This window comes from Ambystoma mexicanum, chromosome 9 (genome assembly GCF_040938575.1).
Source record: "Ambystoma mexicanum isolate Mex_15411 chromosome 9, UKY_AmexF1_1, whole genome shotgun sequence".
In the NCBI taxonomy this organism is placed as follows: Eukaryota; Metazoa; Chordata; class Amphibia; order Caudata; family Ambystomatidae; genus Ambystoma; species Ambystoma mexicanum.
Window position 1 is genome coordinate 1,558,551,282 of NC_090931.1, and position 21,364 is coordinate 1,558,572,645.

The window sequence follows — 21,364 nt, forward strand, 5'->3', positions numbered from 1 at the left end:
ATTTCACCTATTCTTATCCTAAATAAATCCCACCCCTTTCGGGGCAAGAAAAACAGGGTCGCACTGAAGCTCCATTTATTAATAAATGGAAATTGAATCAAATTATACATTATGAACTGCCAATGTACCACCACCATATACCTTTTGTTTACCCCCAAGACAACATGCACCATGGATAGAAAAATGCATGAGTGTTCAGGATAAAGCTGCTCCCCCCAAACCCGCCCCCGCCCTCTTCCAAGAAGCCAGTAAAAAATTAGAATCGTCTTCTGGAAAACTCAACTGCAAGACCAGATACTTAACATTCCCACATGTGAACCACTTACACAATGAAATTTCCTTCTGGGGTGTTTATTGCATTACTGTGTAAAAATGTTAATTTGTCACTTTCAATGGGCAATTTAGAAGGTGGGAAAATAGGTAGCAGTTAATAAACCCCCCCCCCCCCCTTGCTTGAATGGATCAGCACCACCAGTAGCAGAACTCTGCTTGGTGTTGTAAACAGCAAATGGCTTTAATTACTTCATTTTTCTAGTTATGCACACAGTGAGATGTCCAGAGGAGTAGGAGTAGGATCTCGCCATGTATAGACCATATGATTTAATTAATCAAATCTATGATTCCAGAAGCACATACACCTTTGAAATTCTCATTTCCCCAGAGCGTACAACCAATTTATACATCCCCACTCCTCAGTACTTACAAATGAGGAGCCAGGATTTAATTTCATCCATTCTCCGCTACAGTATTACCCATCCCTGACCCCTGCCCGCCCACCCCCTCCCCCAATCGGCATTATACTTGCATAGCAATTTTAATTCACTGTTTCACAGATAGGTGGGCACCCTCTTAAGGACTCCCTTCCTCTGGATCAGATGGGCATCAGCAAGGCAGGGATCAACTTCCCTCCACAGCATGGTTTCCCCCGTTCAGTATTTGGACCAGTCTGTTGTCGTTTCCACTGAAGGTGGTCTGGTTCTTCCCTTAGGTGTGTATGATTTATCTTATTTAATGCACCGCTCTGGGGAAGCAAGGCTATTTTGCAAGGATAACACGTTTAATCTGTACAGAAATGAGGATGGGGCAAAGAACTCTGCTCCCTGAACGGCCTTCCGTCCCTCTTCCGTTCCATGCTCCTCCAAACTGGAGCCAGCCAGGAGCTTATATACTCTACTTGCTGTAGTGGTATCCCAGGATATGGGCATGGCTTTATCGCAACTTGTCCTGCTTCCAAACAAGGGGTGCTCCAGTCTTCCTTCCTTCATGGCCGGTGATATCCGTTTTAGGACAACACACTGTAGCTTCATTTAACTACCTATGACTAATGTACTAAAACATTTTCCAGTCATTTTCTCCATACCTCATTCACTCTCCTCATTTTGATCTGGTCCTGTAATTTGTTAACCCTAGTTTTCATAATATATGTTGTGAATGAGTATGTTAAAATCTCCTATTAGCATACGTGGGCTTTTGACAGACAGCAGACAACTGCCGAGTTACGTGCTGTTCCGTCAGAGCTTATTTTCATTCTGTTGGCAGAGAGCCCGCTTCTGCTGTGCGTTTTTGAATATTTACCAATTTATTCAGCTAATAGTTATTTGCACCGGTATGGAAGGGAAGGTCTTCTAGGCCCCCTCCCCTGCATTCTCATCAACATACAGACTATGATTCGTCCAGCATCCGCCCATGTGCCTGTGCCCAGGGATGTGGGATGGCAGCGGGTCGGCACATTTGGCAACACTCAGCCAGCAGCATGATACCAGACTCCATTTTGTGGCATGCTTAGACTCCATTTTGAAAATAACAAACTTAGGCCCCACTAACACAAGCAGTCTGCAGGGCTGCAGCTCTCCCCTCCTGACCGCGCACAGCGAGCCCGGCGCTTCCCTCGCCCTCCTCCCCTTGGCGGCCCTGCTGCAGTCCTGTTCTCACGGGAGACTAGGTGCGAACTAGTTACATGACAAACACTGTATCTTTCACCTTCCGCAGTCCATCATTGACCTGTAGATGACCGGGCTGAACGTGGGGTTTGAGAAAAACAAGCCATCTCCATAAAACCTGTCCTGTCCTCTCGCAGACCCCACATTTATGACATATGCTGTGGATAAGCCCCAACCCTGTTCCCCGTTTGAAGTGCCAGACATGTATGCTAAGCCCGTGTGCCACCCTGTTTCACCCATGCAGCTAATACATCTGAAGGGACGGTACATTTGCTTCCAATCCATGAGATTGATGATACATATTGAAATAGGATGGTCCTCACCCATCCCAGATCGCACACAAAACCATGAAGTGTATGTTTAAACCTTTCACTACTAATCAAAGACTACTGGTTGTTACACAATACACAAAGCAATGTATGATATCAATATATACTCAATGATTTCCGAAAAATGTACGATTTCAAATGTATTCAATTAAGTATTGCAATATGTATGGTTTAATGTGATGGGTGCAGACTGTATAATAGAGTGTCCTTTGTAGCATACGTTTGACCTCTGAGCATTGAATCATGCACTTCATAATATAAGCAGAACGTTGCAGACTTTTTAATGTACCAATGCACAGACTAACCCATTTCTACCTCGTTTGAATGCACACTCTATGTGTGCCCCTCACAACGTAGAGAATGTACGGCCCAACATGCTACAGGGCCTTTTTTCCCCTCTCAGGTACCACCGCGTGCACAGCCCCCACCTTCCCTCCCCTTCTGGCCAGGCTGGGATTTGAAGCCTTGGCCCTGTGAATGATTTGATGCTACAATTGTAACCTCTCACCCCTTCCGCTGAGCCTGCACCAAGCATGCACCCACCCTTCAGCCCCCTAACTCACAATGCTACCATGAAGTTGCCTTACACCCCAGACTCTGGTTAATGAAACATGGGCAATAAGCCCCTCATCTTGATCTTAATGCTTTTTGAAGTAAGAGTGAATGCCCCTCATCAAGTGTACCACCCCAGCTCACCCCTGACCCCCTGTGTGGCAATATATTCTTCTCACAATAAAACAAATAGTTGCCTTAGGAGATCTAACAATGATTTGTGAATGTGAAACCATGCTTTTATGAGTAATTTTGCCACCTGGACCCATGTGTTCTCACTTTTATTGTTCAGGTGTTTAGGAGTATGTCTCTCATGTGTTAAATTAGATAGATGATGGTCAAGGTATTTGTGGCCACATGGGCAACTGTTATGTAGCATAAATTGTAACAGCTCGGACATCCTCGGACCCAGCGCTCTATCCAGAAGAGCCCAGCTGCCCGAGCAACCCGCACTGGCACCACGTGGATCTCCGCCAATCCTGGAGCACCGCCCTTACACATAACATAGTATCTAGTCTTCGCCACCCAATCCCCACGACTATGTGCCCCCTATAGTTTACCTCACTGATGACGTTATTCTGTAATAAATATGAATGTCTTTTTATTGTCTGACAGTGCGCTCGGAGTTTGCAGAGTTCTCTGCTTGCCCTATATTGGTTTGGATAAACTTTTTTTTGACATCACCCGCACTTGGTCTTGGTCTCATTCCCATCTGGGGTGTGTCCATCATTGACTCTTATTGGGGAGTTTTAAATGCCTTTTGGGGGACGCTCTGTTTCACACCTTATATTTATCTGTGTGTGATTTTTGATATTTGCATGAAAAAAGCTCTCTCATTGCTCCACCTCCCCCCTGGTCTCTTTGTATTGTCTATAAACATTCAAAAGAAGTCTTGCCTAATTATAAAGCGCTTGGGAATGAAGGAAGGCGCTAGCTCCTTCCCAACATGTAATTTCAAGGGTACATTTTTCTTTTTCCCAAATTATGACATGGCATCTCGAATTCATCTGCCCAGTAACAAAACATCTGCTGTCCCATATTGTTTAGTTGAGGGCTGTGGCATTTTAAGACTCCTGTGATAATTTTGTCATGGTGAAAGTTCTTTATAGTTAAGCTGGAAGGGTCATTTCTGACTTTTGATCCGCCATGTTTGAATGATACATTTAGATGAGACACCCAGTCTTCCAAGGTGTGAAATCAGATCTCCCTTCAGGAAAAGCCGGGCTGATGTGAAATTGTTAGGCAGAAACCTGTGCAGTTCCCTTGGGGAACACTGCAAAAGATTTAAGACTACAGGTATAGCAGTAAACCCACTTGGTAGCAGTCTGCACCACCCAGATTTACCTGGTAGCTGTGGCTGAGCAGTCAGACTTCCCTCAAGAAGAGTTAGGCAGTATGCAAAGTATACACAATATGTACTCAGACACAATAGCACAAGCAAACACTGACCAGAGCTTAGTTTCAAAAGTATATAGTTATTTATTTTCAAGAACACATAAGTTGAAAACACTCTAGCAAAATATAGTAAAACACTCTAAACACAGTTATATGGAAAGCAGTCCCAATCCTTATTCCTATCTAGACAACTCTAGGTTAACACCACATAATTCAAAACAGAGGTGAGCGCTTAACGTTAGATGACACTCTAGTAGGTAAAAAGAAGGGAGAAGGAGCAGAATTAGGGTAAACACACCACTCTAAGGTTAAGAACACTTTTTGTAAACTCAAAGAAGCACAAAGTCACAGGTGAGCAAAAGTCACTAAGCAGGGCCCACTCTTAGAGCAGACAGAGCGAAAACGTGCCCAAGATCACACAGTTGGTAGGGATTCAGAGTCTTGCAAAAGAGTTCGGAAAAGAGTTAGAGAGGCTTAGAAAGTTTAGCCAAAGTGTCCCAGGCAATCCCAGGATCGAAAGCCGGGGGCTAAAACTACCCCGTACAGTCGGTGGCAAGGGAAGCCAGGCGGAACACGGTACCTTAACGGAAAGGATCCTCCAGCGGGGGCAGTTGTTCCAGGCAGTGGCAGCAAGGCTCGACGTCGGTCAGGGGAGTAGAAGATCTCGCTGAAGAGCAGAAGAAGAAGGTCGTTGCACTGCCCGGGAAGAAACCAGCCGCGGAGTCCTCCGATTAAAGGGTTGTACCGACTTTCGCGGTTGGGGTAAAAGTGGTGGGTATTCCGGTTGCCGGGGTGCTTGGCACTGGCAAGGCGGCCACGAGATACCTCGAAGAGCGGAAAGAAGGTGAAAACTGGTTGTCCCCACCAGTCAAGGGAAGGAGCCACTCCGTTAAGAGTTCTCCTCGGTCGTCGGGAAAAGTGTTGAGGTGGTTCAGCAGGGCTCCACCGGCGGTGTCGTCGTAGCAGATCAGCTCAGCTCGTCCCTCGTTGGATTCTTAGGTCCTGTGGCGACTTCTGAAGTTCCAGTCCCCAAAGCCCTGCTTTTATGCAGCAAACCCCCATTCACCCAGCCTAGCTGTCACTCAAACATGCTAAGTGGTGAGCCGGCCGGCTCACCACTTGGGCCAATCAGGACGGAGTGCGACTTGAGTTACCTAGGTAACTCAGTCCAGGGTGCCTAAATCCCCCTCCACCCCTCCTAAGTACCCCAGACAGAGTGGCACCACTTTGGAGGGCTTCTGTGGAGAAGCCCGCCAAAAGTGGGACAAAGGGCTCCACTTTGGGTCAGAGTTACAGAGGCGAATGCCAACGCCATTTTAGCATCAAGTTTTGGCAAAAAATCCCAACCGGAGTTATAATAATAAATATATAAACCGGCGGTATGTTTAAGGCTACCGTAAATAAATAATTAAATGTGTTAGCCTAAAACAATGGGAAATCCCATAGGAAAATATTCGCGGTCGAATATAAAACGTAGTTTCCACTGCCACCAGCCAAAACTCGATCAGGGGGGACGGAGACGTGCCCCCTCGACTAACAGACCCTGGGGCAATCGAATTGCCCCAGCCAGTACGTCCACAATATGATGGTTTGTACTGGTTCTGTTCAGGATTTAAGACTAGTAAAGTCTTTGGTGACTTTACATGCCCTGGGAGACAGTAGTCAGTCCCAGGGTATGGAGTCTATGTTGGGGAGTCCCTAGGACACCCCTGGGTTACGGCACAGAGGGTGCTGTGTAACCCACATCACAAAAATATATGAGGCCCTATGGAGTAAAAGACCCCATAGCCCATTCAACACAAGGTTTAACCAAGAAAACACACTTCAACATGCCCAAGAGTGAGGGTAAAAGAGTCTCACTCTTGGCAGGAGAAAAAATAAACCCCAGCAATCCAGCAAAGCTGCTGGGGGACTCACTAGGTAGGGAAATTCAGCCTAAACAGAGAATTCTCCCTAACAGAAATTGAGAAGAGACCACAACCGACTGCTGCTCAGAATGATTCAATGTATATTTAAGGAATTTAGTCAAAGCTCAGACACAGATGGAAGTTGTATAAGGAGGCATTTATTTGCACTGCAGGGCCTGAATCCTGTGGAACAACCACAGGGACAGCCATATGGTTTTATGGTACAGCTTCAAAAGTCTCAGGTTTTGTTTCCTTGACAAGGCATCCCTCCTTGTACCTTGTTGTGGGTGTTAAAAACCAGAGCGTGTATCACAGCCTAGTCCCTGGGGATCCCGTACTCAGGAGGCCAGGTAAAGGCCATCGCTTTTGGATCCCCGACCCTGCAGCTGCACATGTGAGGGAGTATCAATTGGGTAGGGGGTGCTCATGGGTAGGGGGTGCTCGTGGAGTGGGGGAGAAACACTTGATGGTGAGACATGGTATCCCCTTTTTGTATTTGTATTTTATTGATTTATAAAGCGCCTTACGCCAAAGCGCTGTACATAGAACAACATAATACATAAAACATGAACAATAAAACTGTTGAAGCATTACAATATGAATCAAACAACAAAACAGTGGAAAGAGCAATTAACTGAAGGGGAGGGAGGGAAGGGAGATGGGACAGGTTGGGGGGAGTGAAGGAGGAGGGCAGGAGGGGGAAAGGGGGGGTAGAAGAGGGGGGTTAGGGGAGGGGAGGGGAGAGAGTCAGGGAAAAAAAGACAAGAAGGGGGAGGTAGAAGGGGGTAGGAGATTCAAGGAGGAGGATGGAGAAGGAGAGATTTAAGGGAAGTGTAGAATGTGGTGGGGGAAGAACGGATGGCAAGAGGAAGGGAGTTCCAGTGTAGAGGAGCTAAATGCTGGAAGGAGCGAAAACGGGAGGAGGCACAGGGGGGAGGGGGTGAAGCGAGAAGGAAATGGTCAGCAGACCAAATGGAACGGGAGGGGGAGTAGAAGGAGAGAAGGGAGGAGAGATAAGGGGGGGCAAGACCATGGAGAGATTTGAAGACAAGACAGAGAAATTGAAATTTAAGTTGGGAGTGAAAAGGAAGCCAGCCAAGGTAGGAGAGAGAGGAAGAGATGGAATCACGGGAGGTAAGGAGACAGAGGGTGCGAACAGCAGAGTGGTAGATGGATTTAAGAGGGGCAAGGTGAGAAGTAGGAAGTCCAAAGAGTAAGGAAGAGCAGTAGAAGAGGCGGGAGAAGGTAATGGAGGAGATTAAGAGTTTAGTTGCGTGGAAAGTGAGAGAAGGGCGGATTTTGTGAATGTTGAAGAGGTGGAAGCGGCATTAGCGAGAAGTGAGGGAGATGTGTTGGGAGAAGGAGAGAGAGGAGTCGAAGAGAACGCCTAAGTTACAAGCCTGAGAAGAGATAGGGAGGTTGGAGGGAGGGAAGTGAATGAAAGGGGGAGGAGGAAGAGAGTTAGAGGGAAAAAATATGACTTCCGTCTTGTCAGTGTTGAGAGAGAGAAATCGGGAAGACATCCAGTTCTTGATGACAGTAAGGCAGGAAGAGAGTTGTAGGTGGAGGTCAGTTGAGAAGGAGGAGAAGGAGAGGAAGAGTTGAGTGTTGTCGGCATAGAAGTGGTGGGAGATGCCAAACGAGGAGATAACAGGGGCAATGAGGTAGGTGTATAGAGAGAAGAGGAAAGGGCCTAGCACAGAGCCTTGGGGTACGCCATATTCAAGAGGATAGTTAGGAGAGGACCGGCCACCCCAGGAGACTGTAAAGGAGCGGTAAGAGAGGTAAGAGGATAACCAGTTGAGTACAGAGCCCTTGAAGCCAAAGGAGGAGAGAGTGTGAAGGAGGAGGGGGTGATCGACAGTGTCAAAGGCTGCAGAGAGATCAATGAGAATAAGGATAGAGGATTGTTTAGCATGGCGGGCAGTAAGAAGGGAGTTCAGAAAAGAGGTGAGAGCAGTTTCAGTGGAGTGTTTATGACGAAAGCCTGATTGGAAGGGTGGTAGGAGAGAGGAATTAGTGACAAAGGATGAAAGTTGAGAGTATGCAAGGTGTTCGAGAAGCATGGAGAGGAAACGGAGAAGAGAGATAGGTCTGAAATTCGAGGTGAGGCGTGGGTCAGCCGAAGGTTTCTTTAGTATGGGGATGATCGTGGCATGTTTAAAGGCAGGGGGAAAGGTAGCGAAGGAGAGACAGATGTTGAAGGAAGTGAGGTAGGGGACAAGAGGGTAAATCTTAGGGATGGGAAGGGAGAGGGTCAGTAGAGGCAGATGTGGGGTGGGCTTTGGATAGGAGGGTGGAGACTTCAGAGGGGGAGACGGGCGAGAAGAAGGACATGCAGGAGGGAGGAGGGGGGGAGAAGAAGGGAAATCAGAGGTGGGGGTGAGAATTTTTTGCCGAAGGGAAACAATCTTAGAAGAGAAAAAGTTAGCAAAGTCTGAAGGAGTGAAGAATTGGAGGAGGGATCAGGAGTCGGGGGGGAGAGGAGTCGAGAGAGAGTTTGGAAGATACGGCGGGGGTGAGCCGTTTGAGATTGGAGTAGGTTAGAGAAGTAAGAGGATTTAGCTGAGGTCAGACAAGAGTCGTAGATGGAGTGATAAGAGAAGTAAGAGGTTTGGTTAGATAGCGAGGGAGTTTTGAGCCATAGTCTCTCGAGACGTCTGAGAAGGCGTCTCAGAGAGGAGATGAGGAGTGAGCCAAGGTTGAGAGGGTTTCCGGGTTGGGCGGAAGGAAGAAAGAGGGTAGAGATAATCAAGGGAGGAAGAAATAGCAGAGGAAAGGGAGGAAAGGGCATCATTCGCCGATAATAAGGAGTAGTCATGGAGAGATGGGAGAAGAGAAGTGCAAGTGTCGGTGAAGAGGGAGGGGTCAAAGTTGCGGAAGTCACGCCGTGAGTAGACTGGAGAGGAAGGGTAAGGAGAGGAGGAGTGAGGGAGAGGAGAAAGGGAAAATGAGAGTAATGCATGGTCAGAGAGATAGACAGGAAGGGTAGAGACAGGTGAAGGGGGGTAGGAAGAGTTAAAGATGAGGTCAAGGGTGGAGCCAGAGGAGTGCGTAGGAGAGGAGGGGAGAGGGGAAAGGAGGTAGGAATCAAGGATAGAGAGGAGGGGAGAGGATTGAGGGGGAGAAGGGAGATGAAGATTAAAGTCGCCAAGTACTAACAGAGGAGAGGGGGAGGGAGAGATTAACGAGAGGAGGTGATCAGGTCTTCATAGAAGGAAGAAAGAGGGCCAGGGGGTCGATAGATGATCAGGAGAGAGATAGGGTGGAGAGAGGAGAAAGGATTTGTAAAGGAATTCAAAGGAAGGGAAAGCTGGAGAGGAGGGGGAGGAGATAAACTTGGGGAGGTAGAGAAAGTCAATACCTCCGCCACGGCCAGAGGCACGAGGGGTATGAGAGAAGGAGGAGGAGGAGGTAGATGGGACAGAAGTGTTATGGGGGATCCAGGTTTCAGTTAAGCATAGAAAGTGGAGGTTGAGGCGAAAGAATAAGTCAAGAATTGCTGCAGTTTTATTGCAGATGGATCTGGCGTTCCAGAGTGCCATGTTCATGTGACTGGAATGGTGGGCGAGAGGGGGGTAAAGAAGATTAGGGCGGTGAGTGAGGGAAGGTGAGGTGCAGGAGGGGTAGTGGGGGGCATAGGGGAGAGGACGGGGCATAAGGAGGAGGGAAAAGGAGAGAAGGAGGGAAAGGAGAAAGTGGGAGTGGAGAAAGGGGGGCGAACAGAAGATTTAGAGGATTGCATAGCAGGGGCTCAGAAATAAGGCGAGTCAGGAGGGCCGTAGCTGGAGACACTTGTAAGGTGAGGACAGAGACCAATGTGGAAGTATCGAGATGGGTCAGTAAACCGAGGACTGGGTAGAGGTATCAGGGGCAGTGTAGGGGCCACAGAGGAGGGACTGGGGTAATAAAGGGGGAATGGGCAGGTACGGGCATCTTGGACAGTTGCTCTCTCTACTGGGAGGGGAGGAACATAGGAGGCGAAGGCAGGAGTGGAGTGGAGGCACCAGTAGTATACCCACAATACAGGCTGTAGTTGGGATCTTGAAAAGTAACACTGGGAGGGCTTCAGGCAGCAGAGGTGGTAGGGTGCCAAAGGAGAGTCTGCAGTGTTCTGTGGGAGGCCCAGGCTAGAGCGGGGAGAGTTGTAAGCGGTGGACCGGGGCTGAAGCAGGTGCTATAAGCAGACACTCTGGTTGGGCATCAGGCAGAGGTGGTAAAGCTGGGCAGGGACTGTGAGCGGTCGGCCAGGAGGGTCAGACAGGAGACGGTGGACCCACGCCGTCGCTCTCAAGTCCAGATGCCAAAGGAGAGTGTGCGGCGTTCTGTGGGAGGCCCAGGTTAGAGCGGGGGGAATTGTAGGCGGAGGACCGGTGCTGAGGCAGGTGTTAAGGGTTCCATGTGATTTGATCGCCTGCTGTTTCATCGCCAGGCTTTTAAACGTGCACATTCCATCGAATGCACATTCCACCCACACTCATTTTTTACTATTGCCCACCCCCCCAAACCCTTATTTGCCCTTTCCGACCCCCCCTAAAAAATTCGATGAGCACATACGATGTAATGTGCACGTTTAAAAGCCTGGCGATGAAACAGCAGGTGATGAAACAACGTTGTACCAGTGTTAAGAGCAGTCACTCTGCAGGGGTATCAGGCAGAGGTGGTAGAGCTGAGGAGGGACTGAGCGGTCAGCCAGGAGGGTCAGGCAGGAGAAGGTGGACCCGCGCCGTCGCTCTCAAAACCCGATGGGGTGGGCCGGAGACAGTGGGTCAGATGCCAAAGGAGGGTCTGCAGCATTCTGTAGGAGGCCCAGGCTAGAGCGGGGGGAGTTGTAGGCGGAGGACCGGTGCTGAGGCAGGTGTTAAGAGCAGTCACTCTGGAGGGGTATCAGGCAGAGGTGGTAGAGCTGAGGAGGGACTGTGAGCTGTCGGCCAGGAGGGTCAGGCAGGAGAAGGTGAACCCGCGCCGTCGCTCTCAAATCCAGATGGGGTGGGCCGGAGACAGAGGGTCAGGGCAGCTATGAGGTACTCCGAGCAGTCGTAGCCCTGCAGAGCCCAGAGATTCAGCGTGGAGAGAGAGAGGACCAGGATCAGAGCGGAGGGAGCCCTGGCAATCTACCTCCGCAGGCTGCAGCAGGCTGATGTCGGCAAAAGCCAGGATGTTGGTCACTACAGTAGACGCAGTACTGTGGGAAGGCAGGTACCAGGGTAGGACACGTGCCACAGGGAGAAGTCACAGAAGGTCCATGGAGTACCGGAGGAGACAGGCTGACTCAGGCGGGTGATGTCGGCTGTGGGTGGCTGAAGACGGCCGACGCCAGGGATGTGGACCCCCATGTAGGTGCAGCCCCACGGCAAGACAGAGGAGGAGACAGGCTGACTCAGGCGGGTGATGTCGGTTGGGGGTGACCGAAGACGGCCGACGCCAGGGTGGTGGACACCCACGTAGGTGCAGCCCACGGCAAGATAGGTACCAAGTCGATGTTCGGGTGCCGGGACAATCCCCCACAGGCCAATGGAGCGCAAGAGGGACCAGTCAGGTGCCGGCGTGTGGAAGCAGCACAATCCCTCACAGGTCCACAGAGCGCCAGAGGGACCAGTCAGGTGCGGCGGGTGGAAGCAGCACAATCCCCCAAAGGTCCACAGAGCGCCGGAGGGACCAGTCAGGTGCCGGCGGGTGGAAGCAGCACAAACCCCCACAAGTCCACAGAGCGCTGGAGGGACCAGTCAGGTGCCGGCGGGTGGAAGCAGCACAATCCCCCACAGGTCCACAGAGCACCGGAGGGACCAGTCAGGTGCCGGCGGGTGGAAGCAGCACAATCCCCCACAGGTCCGCAGAGCGCTGGAGGGAACAGTCAGTTGCCGGTGGGTGGAAGCAGCACAATCCCCCACAGGAGCACCGGAGGGACCAGTCAGGTGCCGGCAGAAGGAAGCAGCCCAATCTCCCACAGGTTCGCGGATGCAGGACAATTCCCCACAGGTCAACGGAGAGTCGGAGGAACCAGTCGGATGCCGGCGAGTCCCTATCCAGACGGGACCCAGAGATCTGTGATGGAGATGGCCTGTGGATGACAGGAGGGATCCAGGCAGTCGCGACCCAGCCGATGGTCAGGATGGGTCAACAGACGCCGGCGGGCGTAAGCAGTGAGGCCCTCACACAAATGAAGAGGGCCGCCGGAGACAGGGCGAACCAAGATGGCGGCGGACAGTCACTACCCAGACGGGACCCCGAGATCCGGAATGGAGATGGCCCGGAGATGTCAGGAGGGATCCAGGCGGTCGTAAGTCAGCTGAGACTCGGGGTGGCCGATGCCGCAGCAGGCTCCAGGATCGATCTGCAGGTGCTGGTGACACCCGGAGGCAAATAGTTAACGGCGCCGTCCCAGCCGACCACACCGCGGGAAGGATCACCGCGAGAGCCGGGCAGATGACAAAGCAAGAGGAGGCCTCTCCCGGAGCCGATGCAGCAGCGGCTGAAAGCGGGTCTGATTTTGGCAGAGGTCGTAGCTGGAGGGACCCCAGGAGCAGGGCAGCAGGAACGGACGAAGGTAAGGAAACTACAACTCCCATGATTCCTCCCCACTACCCATTGACTACGCTATTAAGCCAAGGAAGATGAGGAATGAGGCCAGGATTACCTCTGACTTGCAATGGCTCTGTCCCTCTAATGAGATCAGGCAGAGTCGGGCATACACCTGCCACTTGTTAACACTCCCTGCCAGGATATAACACCTCCGCCCGCCCCTCTAGAATGACCAATTCCAATCTCCTCCTGGTGCCCAGGTTTAAGCGTTCTACGTCGGGTGGGAACAGCTTTCCGGTTAAAGCAGCATAATATTGGAACTCCCTTCCACCTCCTTGCAGGGAGGACCTCCCCTACCACCTATTCAGAATTAAGACCATCCATTGGCTCAAGATTCATGACACATAACAACCTCATGCTCTCTCGCTGCCTTGACACTCCACCACTATGTTTGTAAATATGTATATTTAGGTTGCCAACTGATCAGTGCAGATACCTTGTCACTAGACAACCGATGTATTGTATATAGTATTGCCTATGTTGTATATTTCTGTAACCCATGCCTCTCCGGCACGCGTTGTTTCTTTTTGGCGTGTCCAGCATTGTAACCACGGCTGGACTACATTACTCTGTATGTAACCAAGCTTTGCAATCCTCTTGTTGCCTCTGCGCCTTGCTACCCCTTTGGGGTTAGGTGCGCAATATAAATAAATAAACTACAAATAAGGTGGCACGCACAGGCACACTGATCGAGGCTGGATACGAAAAGGAACAGCTCTTTCGGGACTGATGTGAACAAGGCTATGGAAGTTGGAAGGCCAAAGGGCTAATCGGCTGCGGCTTAGAACGAGAAAGAGCTAGGTGAGAATTCCATCCTTTCGGGAAGCTGCAAGCGTTCTACGACCGTAAAAAAATGGAGCGGAAGAGAGGGCTTTTTATGCTATTCTTATGCCGATGATACACAATTAATTGTTCGTTTAAATCTTAGTCAACCTGAAACTGCGGTACATTTGAGAAACTGTCTTCAGGCCATTGGTGACTGGATGGCCTACAATTGGTTGAAGCTCAATGGTGAAAAAACTGGTGTTGGTGGTCGGGACTCCATCACCTTCACTGTTTTGGACCCCAGAGTGCTGGCCAGAGAGTCTTGGCATCTTCCAGTGTCTTCTGTGAAGACCTTGGGGTACAAAATGTCCACCTCGCTATCTATGACTGATCAAATCTCAGTCTGTCAGAAAGCCAATTATAAACTCTGGACCCTTCGGAAAGTGCGGTCCTCCATTCCTCAGAGGTTCCATGCCCCAGTGGTCTCTTCATTAATCATTAGCAACATTGACTACTGTAATGCTCTCTATCGGCCCTCCCAAAGCATCTGCTTCACTGCCTCCAGCTACTGCAGAACTACGCGGCTAGGGTTGTTCTCTGCCCTCCTTTTGGAGCCCACGTCTCAATTTTTGCGTCAACTTCATTGGCTCCCAGTTGAGCAACGGGTCAGGTTCAAGTCTCTGTACCTGGTCCACAAGGCTCTTCACAGTTTGGGTGCAGAGTTTCTTCAGGCAAAGTTGTTTTTATAAACCTGTTAGGCCACTTCGCTCCCAGGCCTTGAGGACTATTCAACCCCCTGGGTCTAGGTTTGCCCGCCTAGGCAGCCGCGCCTTCTCTGTAACAGCTGCTAAAGCTTGGAACTCTCTTCCTTTTGCTTTGCGCAATATCAAGGCCCATTTGCCGTTTCGTCGGGCCTTGAAGACTTTCCTTTTTTAAATTTCTGGGACTCCGTCAAAATCACTGCAATCATGAAGTTCATCTATATGACAGAAAGACAATAGTATTTTATTATCAAGTGTATGGCCAGAAACTGAAAATGGTTTTAAAAAATCTAGTCTAGCATTCTGGCTTGTTTTGAGTGCCTGCTCAGGCACAGAAGATGACCGAGGGGTGGGGGTACGTAGCCTGGTGATGGCACTGCAGCCAGAAATATATTTTTTAGAACTGCTTTCATCACCAAAAAGAATTGCAATCTTCAGGGCACTTTGGAAATATAAAAAAAAACAAAAGAAAAATACACAGATACATGCCAGCAAGGGCACCTGTGCACATGAGATACATCCAATATGAGCAGAGCAACAGGTTAAACTCAATTAGCATCAGCAAGAGCCAGTCCCACCCTCGACCTCCCCATACCTTCTGTGAGAGTGCCAGTGCCAACCAGGCACTGGCAACCAGGTAGGCACATGTCCCAGAAGTCCCAAGCTCTGACAGCGACAGCAGTTCAGCAGCTAGCTAAGCCCTGCGCACATAGTTTGCCTTGCATGTGCCACTGAGCGCTTGCAGAGTGTGCTGCACTACAACTGTAAGCTTTATTAGCTGGTGGCACGCACCCAAGGAGCTGGGCAAAATAAACGTGGTTATGAGTTCTGGGAGCGAGATTGCTAAGCAACAGGCCTTACTGCTCATAAAATAAACATTACAAAGAACCATATGGAAAAAGAAAAGAAACATTTGCTATGCATTACAAAACGCAAAGCCGATCACCACCTCACATCCACAAAAAAAGGACAAAAACTTAGCTCTCAAATCCCATGTTCGTGTAGAAGCAGTCAGATGTTTTAGTGTGTGGTTCTGAATTCGCGCATAAGGCGCACAGGTTATGTTCATGAACCTCTTTTTGCCGAATGAACTGAATCTCTCTTGTGGGCAATACATTAGGGCAAAACCCTGGAAATTCAGAGCGCCACCATGCATTAGGAAATTGCCTAAAGTATGTGGATAAGTAACCCATTGGCTTGTCGAAAAGCTACAATGTCACTGCAATTTTTTGTGCTGTCCATTTGAAATATCATTCGAATCCAATAGTATCTTTACAGAGATTCTTTAACACTCATAGGATTCTGTGCAAGAACATGTTGTGTCCGTTCACACATTTACAAGATCAGAGCTTGCCTTTAGCTCTACCAAGAACCCATGACTAGCTGATGTCCTCGTATAAAGAGTTCTTCTGCAGGTGCACAATCTGCCTATAAAGGGAGATGATTCTCCAGTCCATACGAGCTCGCAATGATTGCAGTCCCAACTCATATAAACACCCCATTGGAAAAGACTGAGGCAGATTTCACCCATCTTTCTAGATCTTCCCCTCTAATTTCATTCATTCTAGTGATGTTGATAGCAGGTTTATATTCAACCATACATCAGCCATGGAATTACCTTGCCCACATGACATTTCAGAAGGGGGAACTACCGCAAATACATATGGAATTTATTTTTCATCTGACACGACAATTGGACTAAATGGGCTTCCAAATCCTAAACCAATTGAGCCATTGATGGGAAAGACCTCAACTTAAAACCTAGATACATTGCATCGAGGGAGTGCTCGTGGAGTGCTGTTTAGCTGTTCAGCTGGACAGCAGGCAGCAGGCTTACACATCCAAGCATCTAAACACTGGTATATCTGTACTTTTTATATTTTGTCATCAACGTACTAAATTGTTGCCAATTTGTGTAGCCTTTTGTCTTATTTTCACTCCCAATTTATCGCGGTTTAACACGCTCCTAGTTTTCTTGCTTTAATGTATACGTTAAAGACAGCCATGCCGCTGGATGCTGGCAAGCTAGTGGTAACATCGCTAAACTGAAATGCAACACCGCAAAGTCACATGCATCCCTGTCTCTTAGGAAGAAAACCCAGCATTTTGGAAGAAACCCAGCATTTGGAATGACTAATCCCCCACACTAACGTGAGATGGGGGTTTAGATTCTATTAGATTCTATTAGTAGGGGATTAGTCATTCTATGGCAAGACAGGAGGCTCATATTATGCAAGTTCAAAGCCCTTGCATCTCATTAGTACAACATGATCCATAATAGAGCCAATATAATGAATAATAAAATAATAGGAAAGGAAACCTTAAATGTTTTCGCTAAATAATCAGCTGACCGCAAGAGAATTGCCCAAGACTAGGATGCCCGAAAAACTGTCTTATAAGGCAAAGTCAAATCCACTGCAAGAAAACAGGAAAATGTGTCAATTCCTGTGTTCCTTACAGGCCACCAAAACCAACTGGTTAAAAGAGGGGAAAACATTGAACAAAGTTCTCCTATACTAATAGGTTAGGACAAAACTCATCTGAAATAAACAGCTCTGTTGTCCAATCAAACATTTAAAAACACTTAAATTCATACCCTTTTTGGGAACCTAGAAAGCAAACCAAAGAAAATAAGCACCAAGCTCTCCTGGAGATAAAGAAAAGAAAAGTACCCCATAGGGGTGAAAGTCTTGTAGGTTCCATCCCATGCATTAAAGGAAGATATTGCATTAGAAACAAGGCATGTCGCAGAACTACACTGGGAAACAAGAGGGAAAGACAAATCTTCAAAAGGTAAAATGGGAGTAAAAAGTCATGTCTTTTTTCAAAATTTGTAATAGGACAACCCATCCTGAGCAGAGCGGAAAAGCAATAGAATTAACCCACAATTGTCTTTAGACATATATGTATACTAAGGAGGGATGTCTTCTGGAGGCAGAAACAGAATGGAAGAGAGGAGCCCCACCTGAGAAGCTAAACCCATCAAACCGCCAACACGGACACCTTCAGACCTCCCTAACTCTTGCAGAAGGACTCTGCTACATGACAAAAGGCAGATATTTACAACCTGATCCTTAAGAGGGCAAACTTGGCAAGGAGAAAAAATGTATCTGACATCCAATCGCCACCATTATAGTGATATGTAAACCCCTTGTAGATATGCCCAGTGTTTGAACCTTGATCCCTCCTCCCTGGAGATAAACCCCCTAGAGGATCAAAACTAACCGAAGGAGGACACCGAAATTCCAAAGTCTTAGCAAGACTCTAAACTGCAAAGAACTAATCACTAAACAGTTAAACTGAAGTTGCACACCAGAATAGGTCCAGCAAATATTTCCGCCAATTTGCAGATCCTTGAAGCTCACAGCACCTTGAGCTGGCACCTTACTGTAAAAACGAACTCTTGTGAAAGAACCCAAAGGACCACCTGCCATGCAGGCGACTATGAGAACCAAGTCAGTAACTAAATATATATCCCAGCCCTCTGGGAATCGTAGCGGCAGACACCTTCTGATAGTGAATGTATAGACGCTAGAACACATCAATAGAGGGTCATGAGAACATGGATGGGGAATTAGTATCACTCCCAGACCCCTCTATCCCACCAAAGGATGTTGAGTCCTCCCAAAAGAGGAGAAACCTCCCCCACTTATCCAAGGGAAACCTTGCAACCCAGAAGAAAGCTACCCTGAGGACCACATTAAAGCACCGCTTTACACCCTTAAGAGAAATAAATACACTATAGCACCTCTAACCAACCCCTGACCGTGGACAGGATCAGCTTAACTTCTTGAAATACCAGAGATTAGCAGAAAGGAAAGTAACTGACGGGAGGGAAATGCTCAGTGCGAGTCTGTACTGGTCACGCGTCAGAACTCCTGTAAAAAAGGAAAACGGAAACCATCGGGTGTTACTCCCAGAGGTGTAATAATATGATGCAATCTCCCCCAAGGATGGCGGGAAGGAAATGAGGGGGAAAGGACTCTGGATAATTATCAATGCCCCGTAAATGTAAGGTTGAGAAAGAAACTGGGACCACTGTCCCCTCAAACCCTGAGGACTGAATCACTGTATTCATGTGAAGCTGACTGTCCACTAAAGGAATCAGGGAATGAAAAACTAAGCACATTGTCTATAGCAAACCAGTACTTCTACAGTACGACGAACCCTCAGGTATACGAGAGGTGCTTACTTATCGATCTCAGCAGGATAAAAGACAGATTTAGACCTTTCCAAATTTAGGAACCTGCATCAGTAGGGTCAGCACAGATATGAAAACAGTACTCTATTTGGTGCACTATAGAAAAATATATATGTATAAAGAGGTTAAGCAACGCTCATGAGGGTACAGAAGCCTGCTTGTACTCCTCGAGCAGAGGAGAAGTTGCAACACACTATTAGACAGTTAGCTGAACCATAGGCCAAGCTTTGGGAGGAAAACCATGGGGCAGGCGCCATAAAGTTATTACTTGGCAACTCATCTATCTGATACCATCAAGTGTTTCCAAACATTCCATCCAAGTAAAACATGGTTGCTCAACTTGTCATGCAACAAAAACTGAACAGTTACCCTCGAGCTGACCCTGTCTCCACCAAAATCCAATATAATAATGAATGTCCAATGGAACAAAAGTAGGGGAGAAAAACATGTCCCCACTAAAGAGAGCCTTAAGCCCTGCAGACCTCACTAGAGACATAACGCATCATCCTCATGTTGAGAGAAAATACTGTAGCTTAATCAGCACGAGTATTGGGTGGAGCAATTGAGGTCGGGGAAGCAAACCTAATGAAAGGACTGAGTTGTCCTGAACTAACTAAGGTAAAGGGCGACAGAATTTTTAACTAAAAGACGAAGGATAATACCAGAGAGATGATTAGAGAGGAAGGTACAACCCCTCCATATGGGTCTGTTTACAACCACTTCCACACTCTTTTCTTCAAAGGACTTAATAAATAAATAATATATAATATATCAAATATATTATATATCCAACGAAGAGGGGTTACGCCCTCACAGGGGTCCGAACCCCCGGCCCTTATATAAGCTGATACTCACTGAGCTATCCAGGCCACTGACAATTCTGAAAAACGCAAATGTGCTCCAGTCAACACTTAAACATATTGTTTATCAAAAGCGTACACTGAGCAACTGCACCTCAACTGCTCACCCCAGCAGGGTGTGGCAACTAATAGTACACGAGGGAGCACCTCGCAGTATAAACCAGGCGAAGCCTGAAACCGACGGTTACTGCACGCCTACCAGAACAAACAATGGCGTCAGCCATATGCAGCACTTAAACAAAGCTGCCGACTTTAAGGGAGTAATACACTGAGCAAGTGCATCTCCAACTGCTCGCCCGCGCAGGGCGTGATAATCAGCAGTATACGAGGGGGTAACCTCGCATTAGAACTCAGGCAGAGCCTGAAACCGAGCAGGTTATGGTGCATGCCAGTTACGGTAATTACCCAAGTTGCCGACTTTAAGGGAGGAAACACTGAGCAAGTGTACCCCAAACTGCTCACCCTAGCAGGGCGTGGACCCAGCAGTATACGAGGGGACCCCTCGCAGAAAACACAGGCAACCTTGCCACCGAGCAGGTGACTGCACCTTTCCAGGGAAGATAATAACATTTGCCACCAGCAGCCACCAAACAAAAGAAAACTGTCAAGTTTAAGGTAGGAAACAATGAGCAAGTGCACCTCCAACTGCTCGCCCGAGCAGGGCGTGATAATCAGCAGTACACAAGGGGGTAACCTCGCAATAGAATTCAGGCTGAACCTGAAACCTAACTGATGGCACCTACAGTGAAGGCAAATCACCTAACTTAAGAAATAAGTAAATAAATAAACAATAAAATAAAAAGTGCAGAATTGGCAGTGTATGAGGCTCTGCAGTAGGCGAACCAGTGTTAATATAAGTTGAAATATCAATATAAACACAAAATAAAATATACATTTTTAAATATATATATATATATATATAAATACATAAACATTCATATTCAAAAGTAATTAAAATTACACATAATCTTGTTCAAGTGGAAAAATGCGGACGGGCTGTCTCAAGTGGTCTCGCATAACTAGGGTGAACAGGCAACCCGGATTCCATTTGAGAAACCCCTCTGGGATTTGCATGGTTGCGCGGTATGGAAAATAAAATTGTAATTATTCACCCCAACACGTTCCGAATTTTTAAGTTGGAGGATTGGTTCGAACCTGGAACCTTCCAGGTACCAGTGACAACCCCTACTGACTGTGCTACAGAGACTGGCTTCAAAAAAATAGAAAAGAAGGAAACATAGGAAATATATAGCGGACCAAGCACGCCCGCAGCACCTGGCAGTCCCAGATGTAATTCAAAGAAAAAAAGTGGCGCAAATTAACCATACATACATTTTTTAAAATATCCATGATGGTCCGCACATTGTATTAGAACCCTGGTACCCAGCCTCCCAACACCAAGCACTTAGCTGTTGAGCCACTGGAGGCTGTGTTATGCAACGGAACACTGCAGCCCACCAAAGGGCTTTGTACACGGGTCGCCAGCAGTGCAGGCCCTGAATAAGCTAATGTAACAAACACGGAGGGCTTAAACAAACAAAAGAGCGGCTCGCGTGCGCTGGTCCTGAAGCTTATCAGCTTCAGTCCGACATGCTCGACGGCCGTAAACCATAAATAAACACAAGACTGCTCGCGTGCGCGCACACCTGCACAAAGCATTAGCTTCTGTTAGCCAATAAATCTTTACATAAAGAAAGCTTCCATTCAGACCGGTGCGCACGGGATAAAGAAAACAGTACACACTTATGCCCAGAGGCAAACCAGCGCGAGCGTTGGAAAGTTAAACAAACAGTACTTTAAAATATAAAGGACTAATATAGATCTTAAATGTATCACAAAGAAATGCTACAAGCATACAATATCTTTTCCCATAATATAACGAATTAAGGTGTAACTTCTACTGACAACATGTAAGAGACAAACTGAAAGGAGTGACTTAACTGTGGTGTCAGCAGCAAAGAAAGAGGGGTTGGGATTGGAGTAATGGACTTATATGGGGAAGGGTCCCTGCTCATTGGTCGCCTGCAGGGCATGACCTGTCCTCCATGATGGATTGGGGAGCTCCTATACAT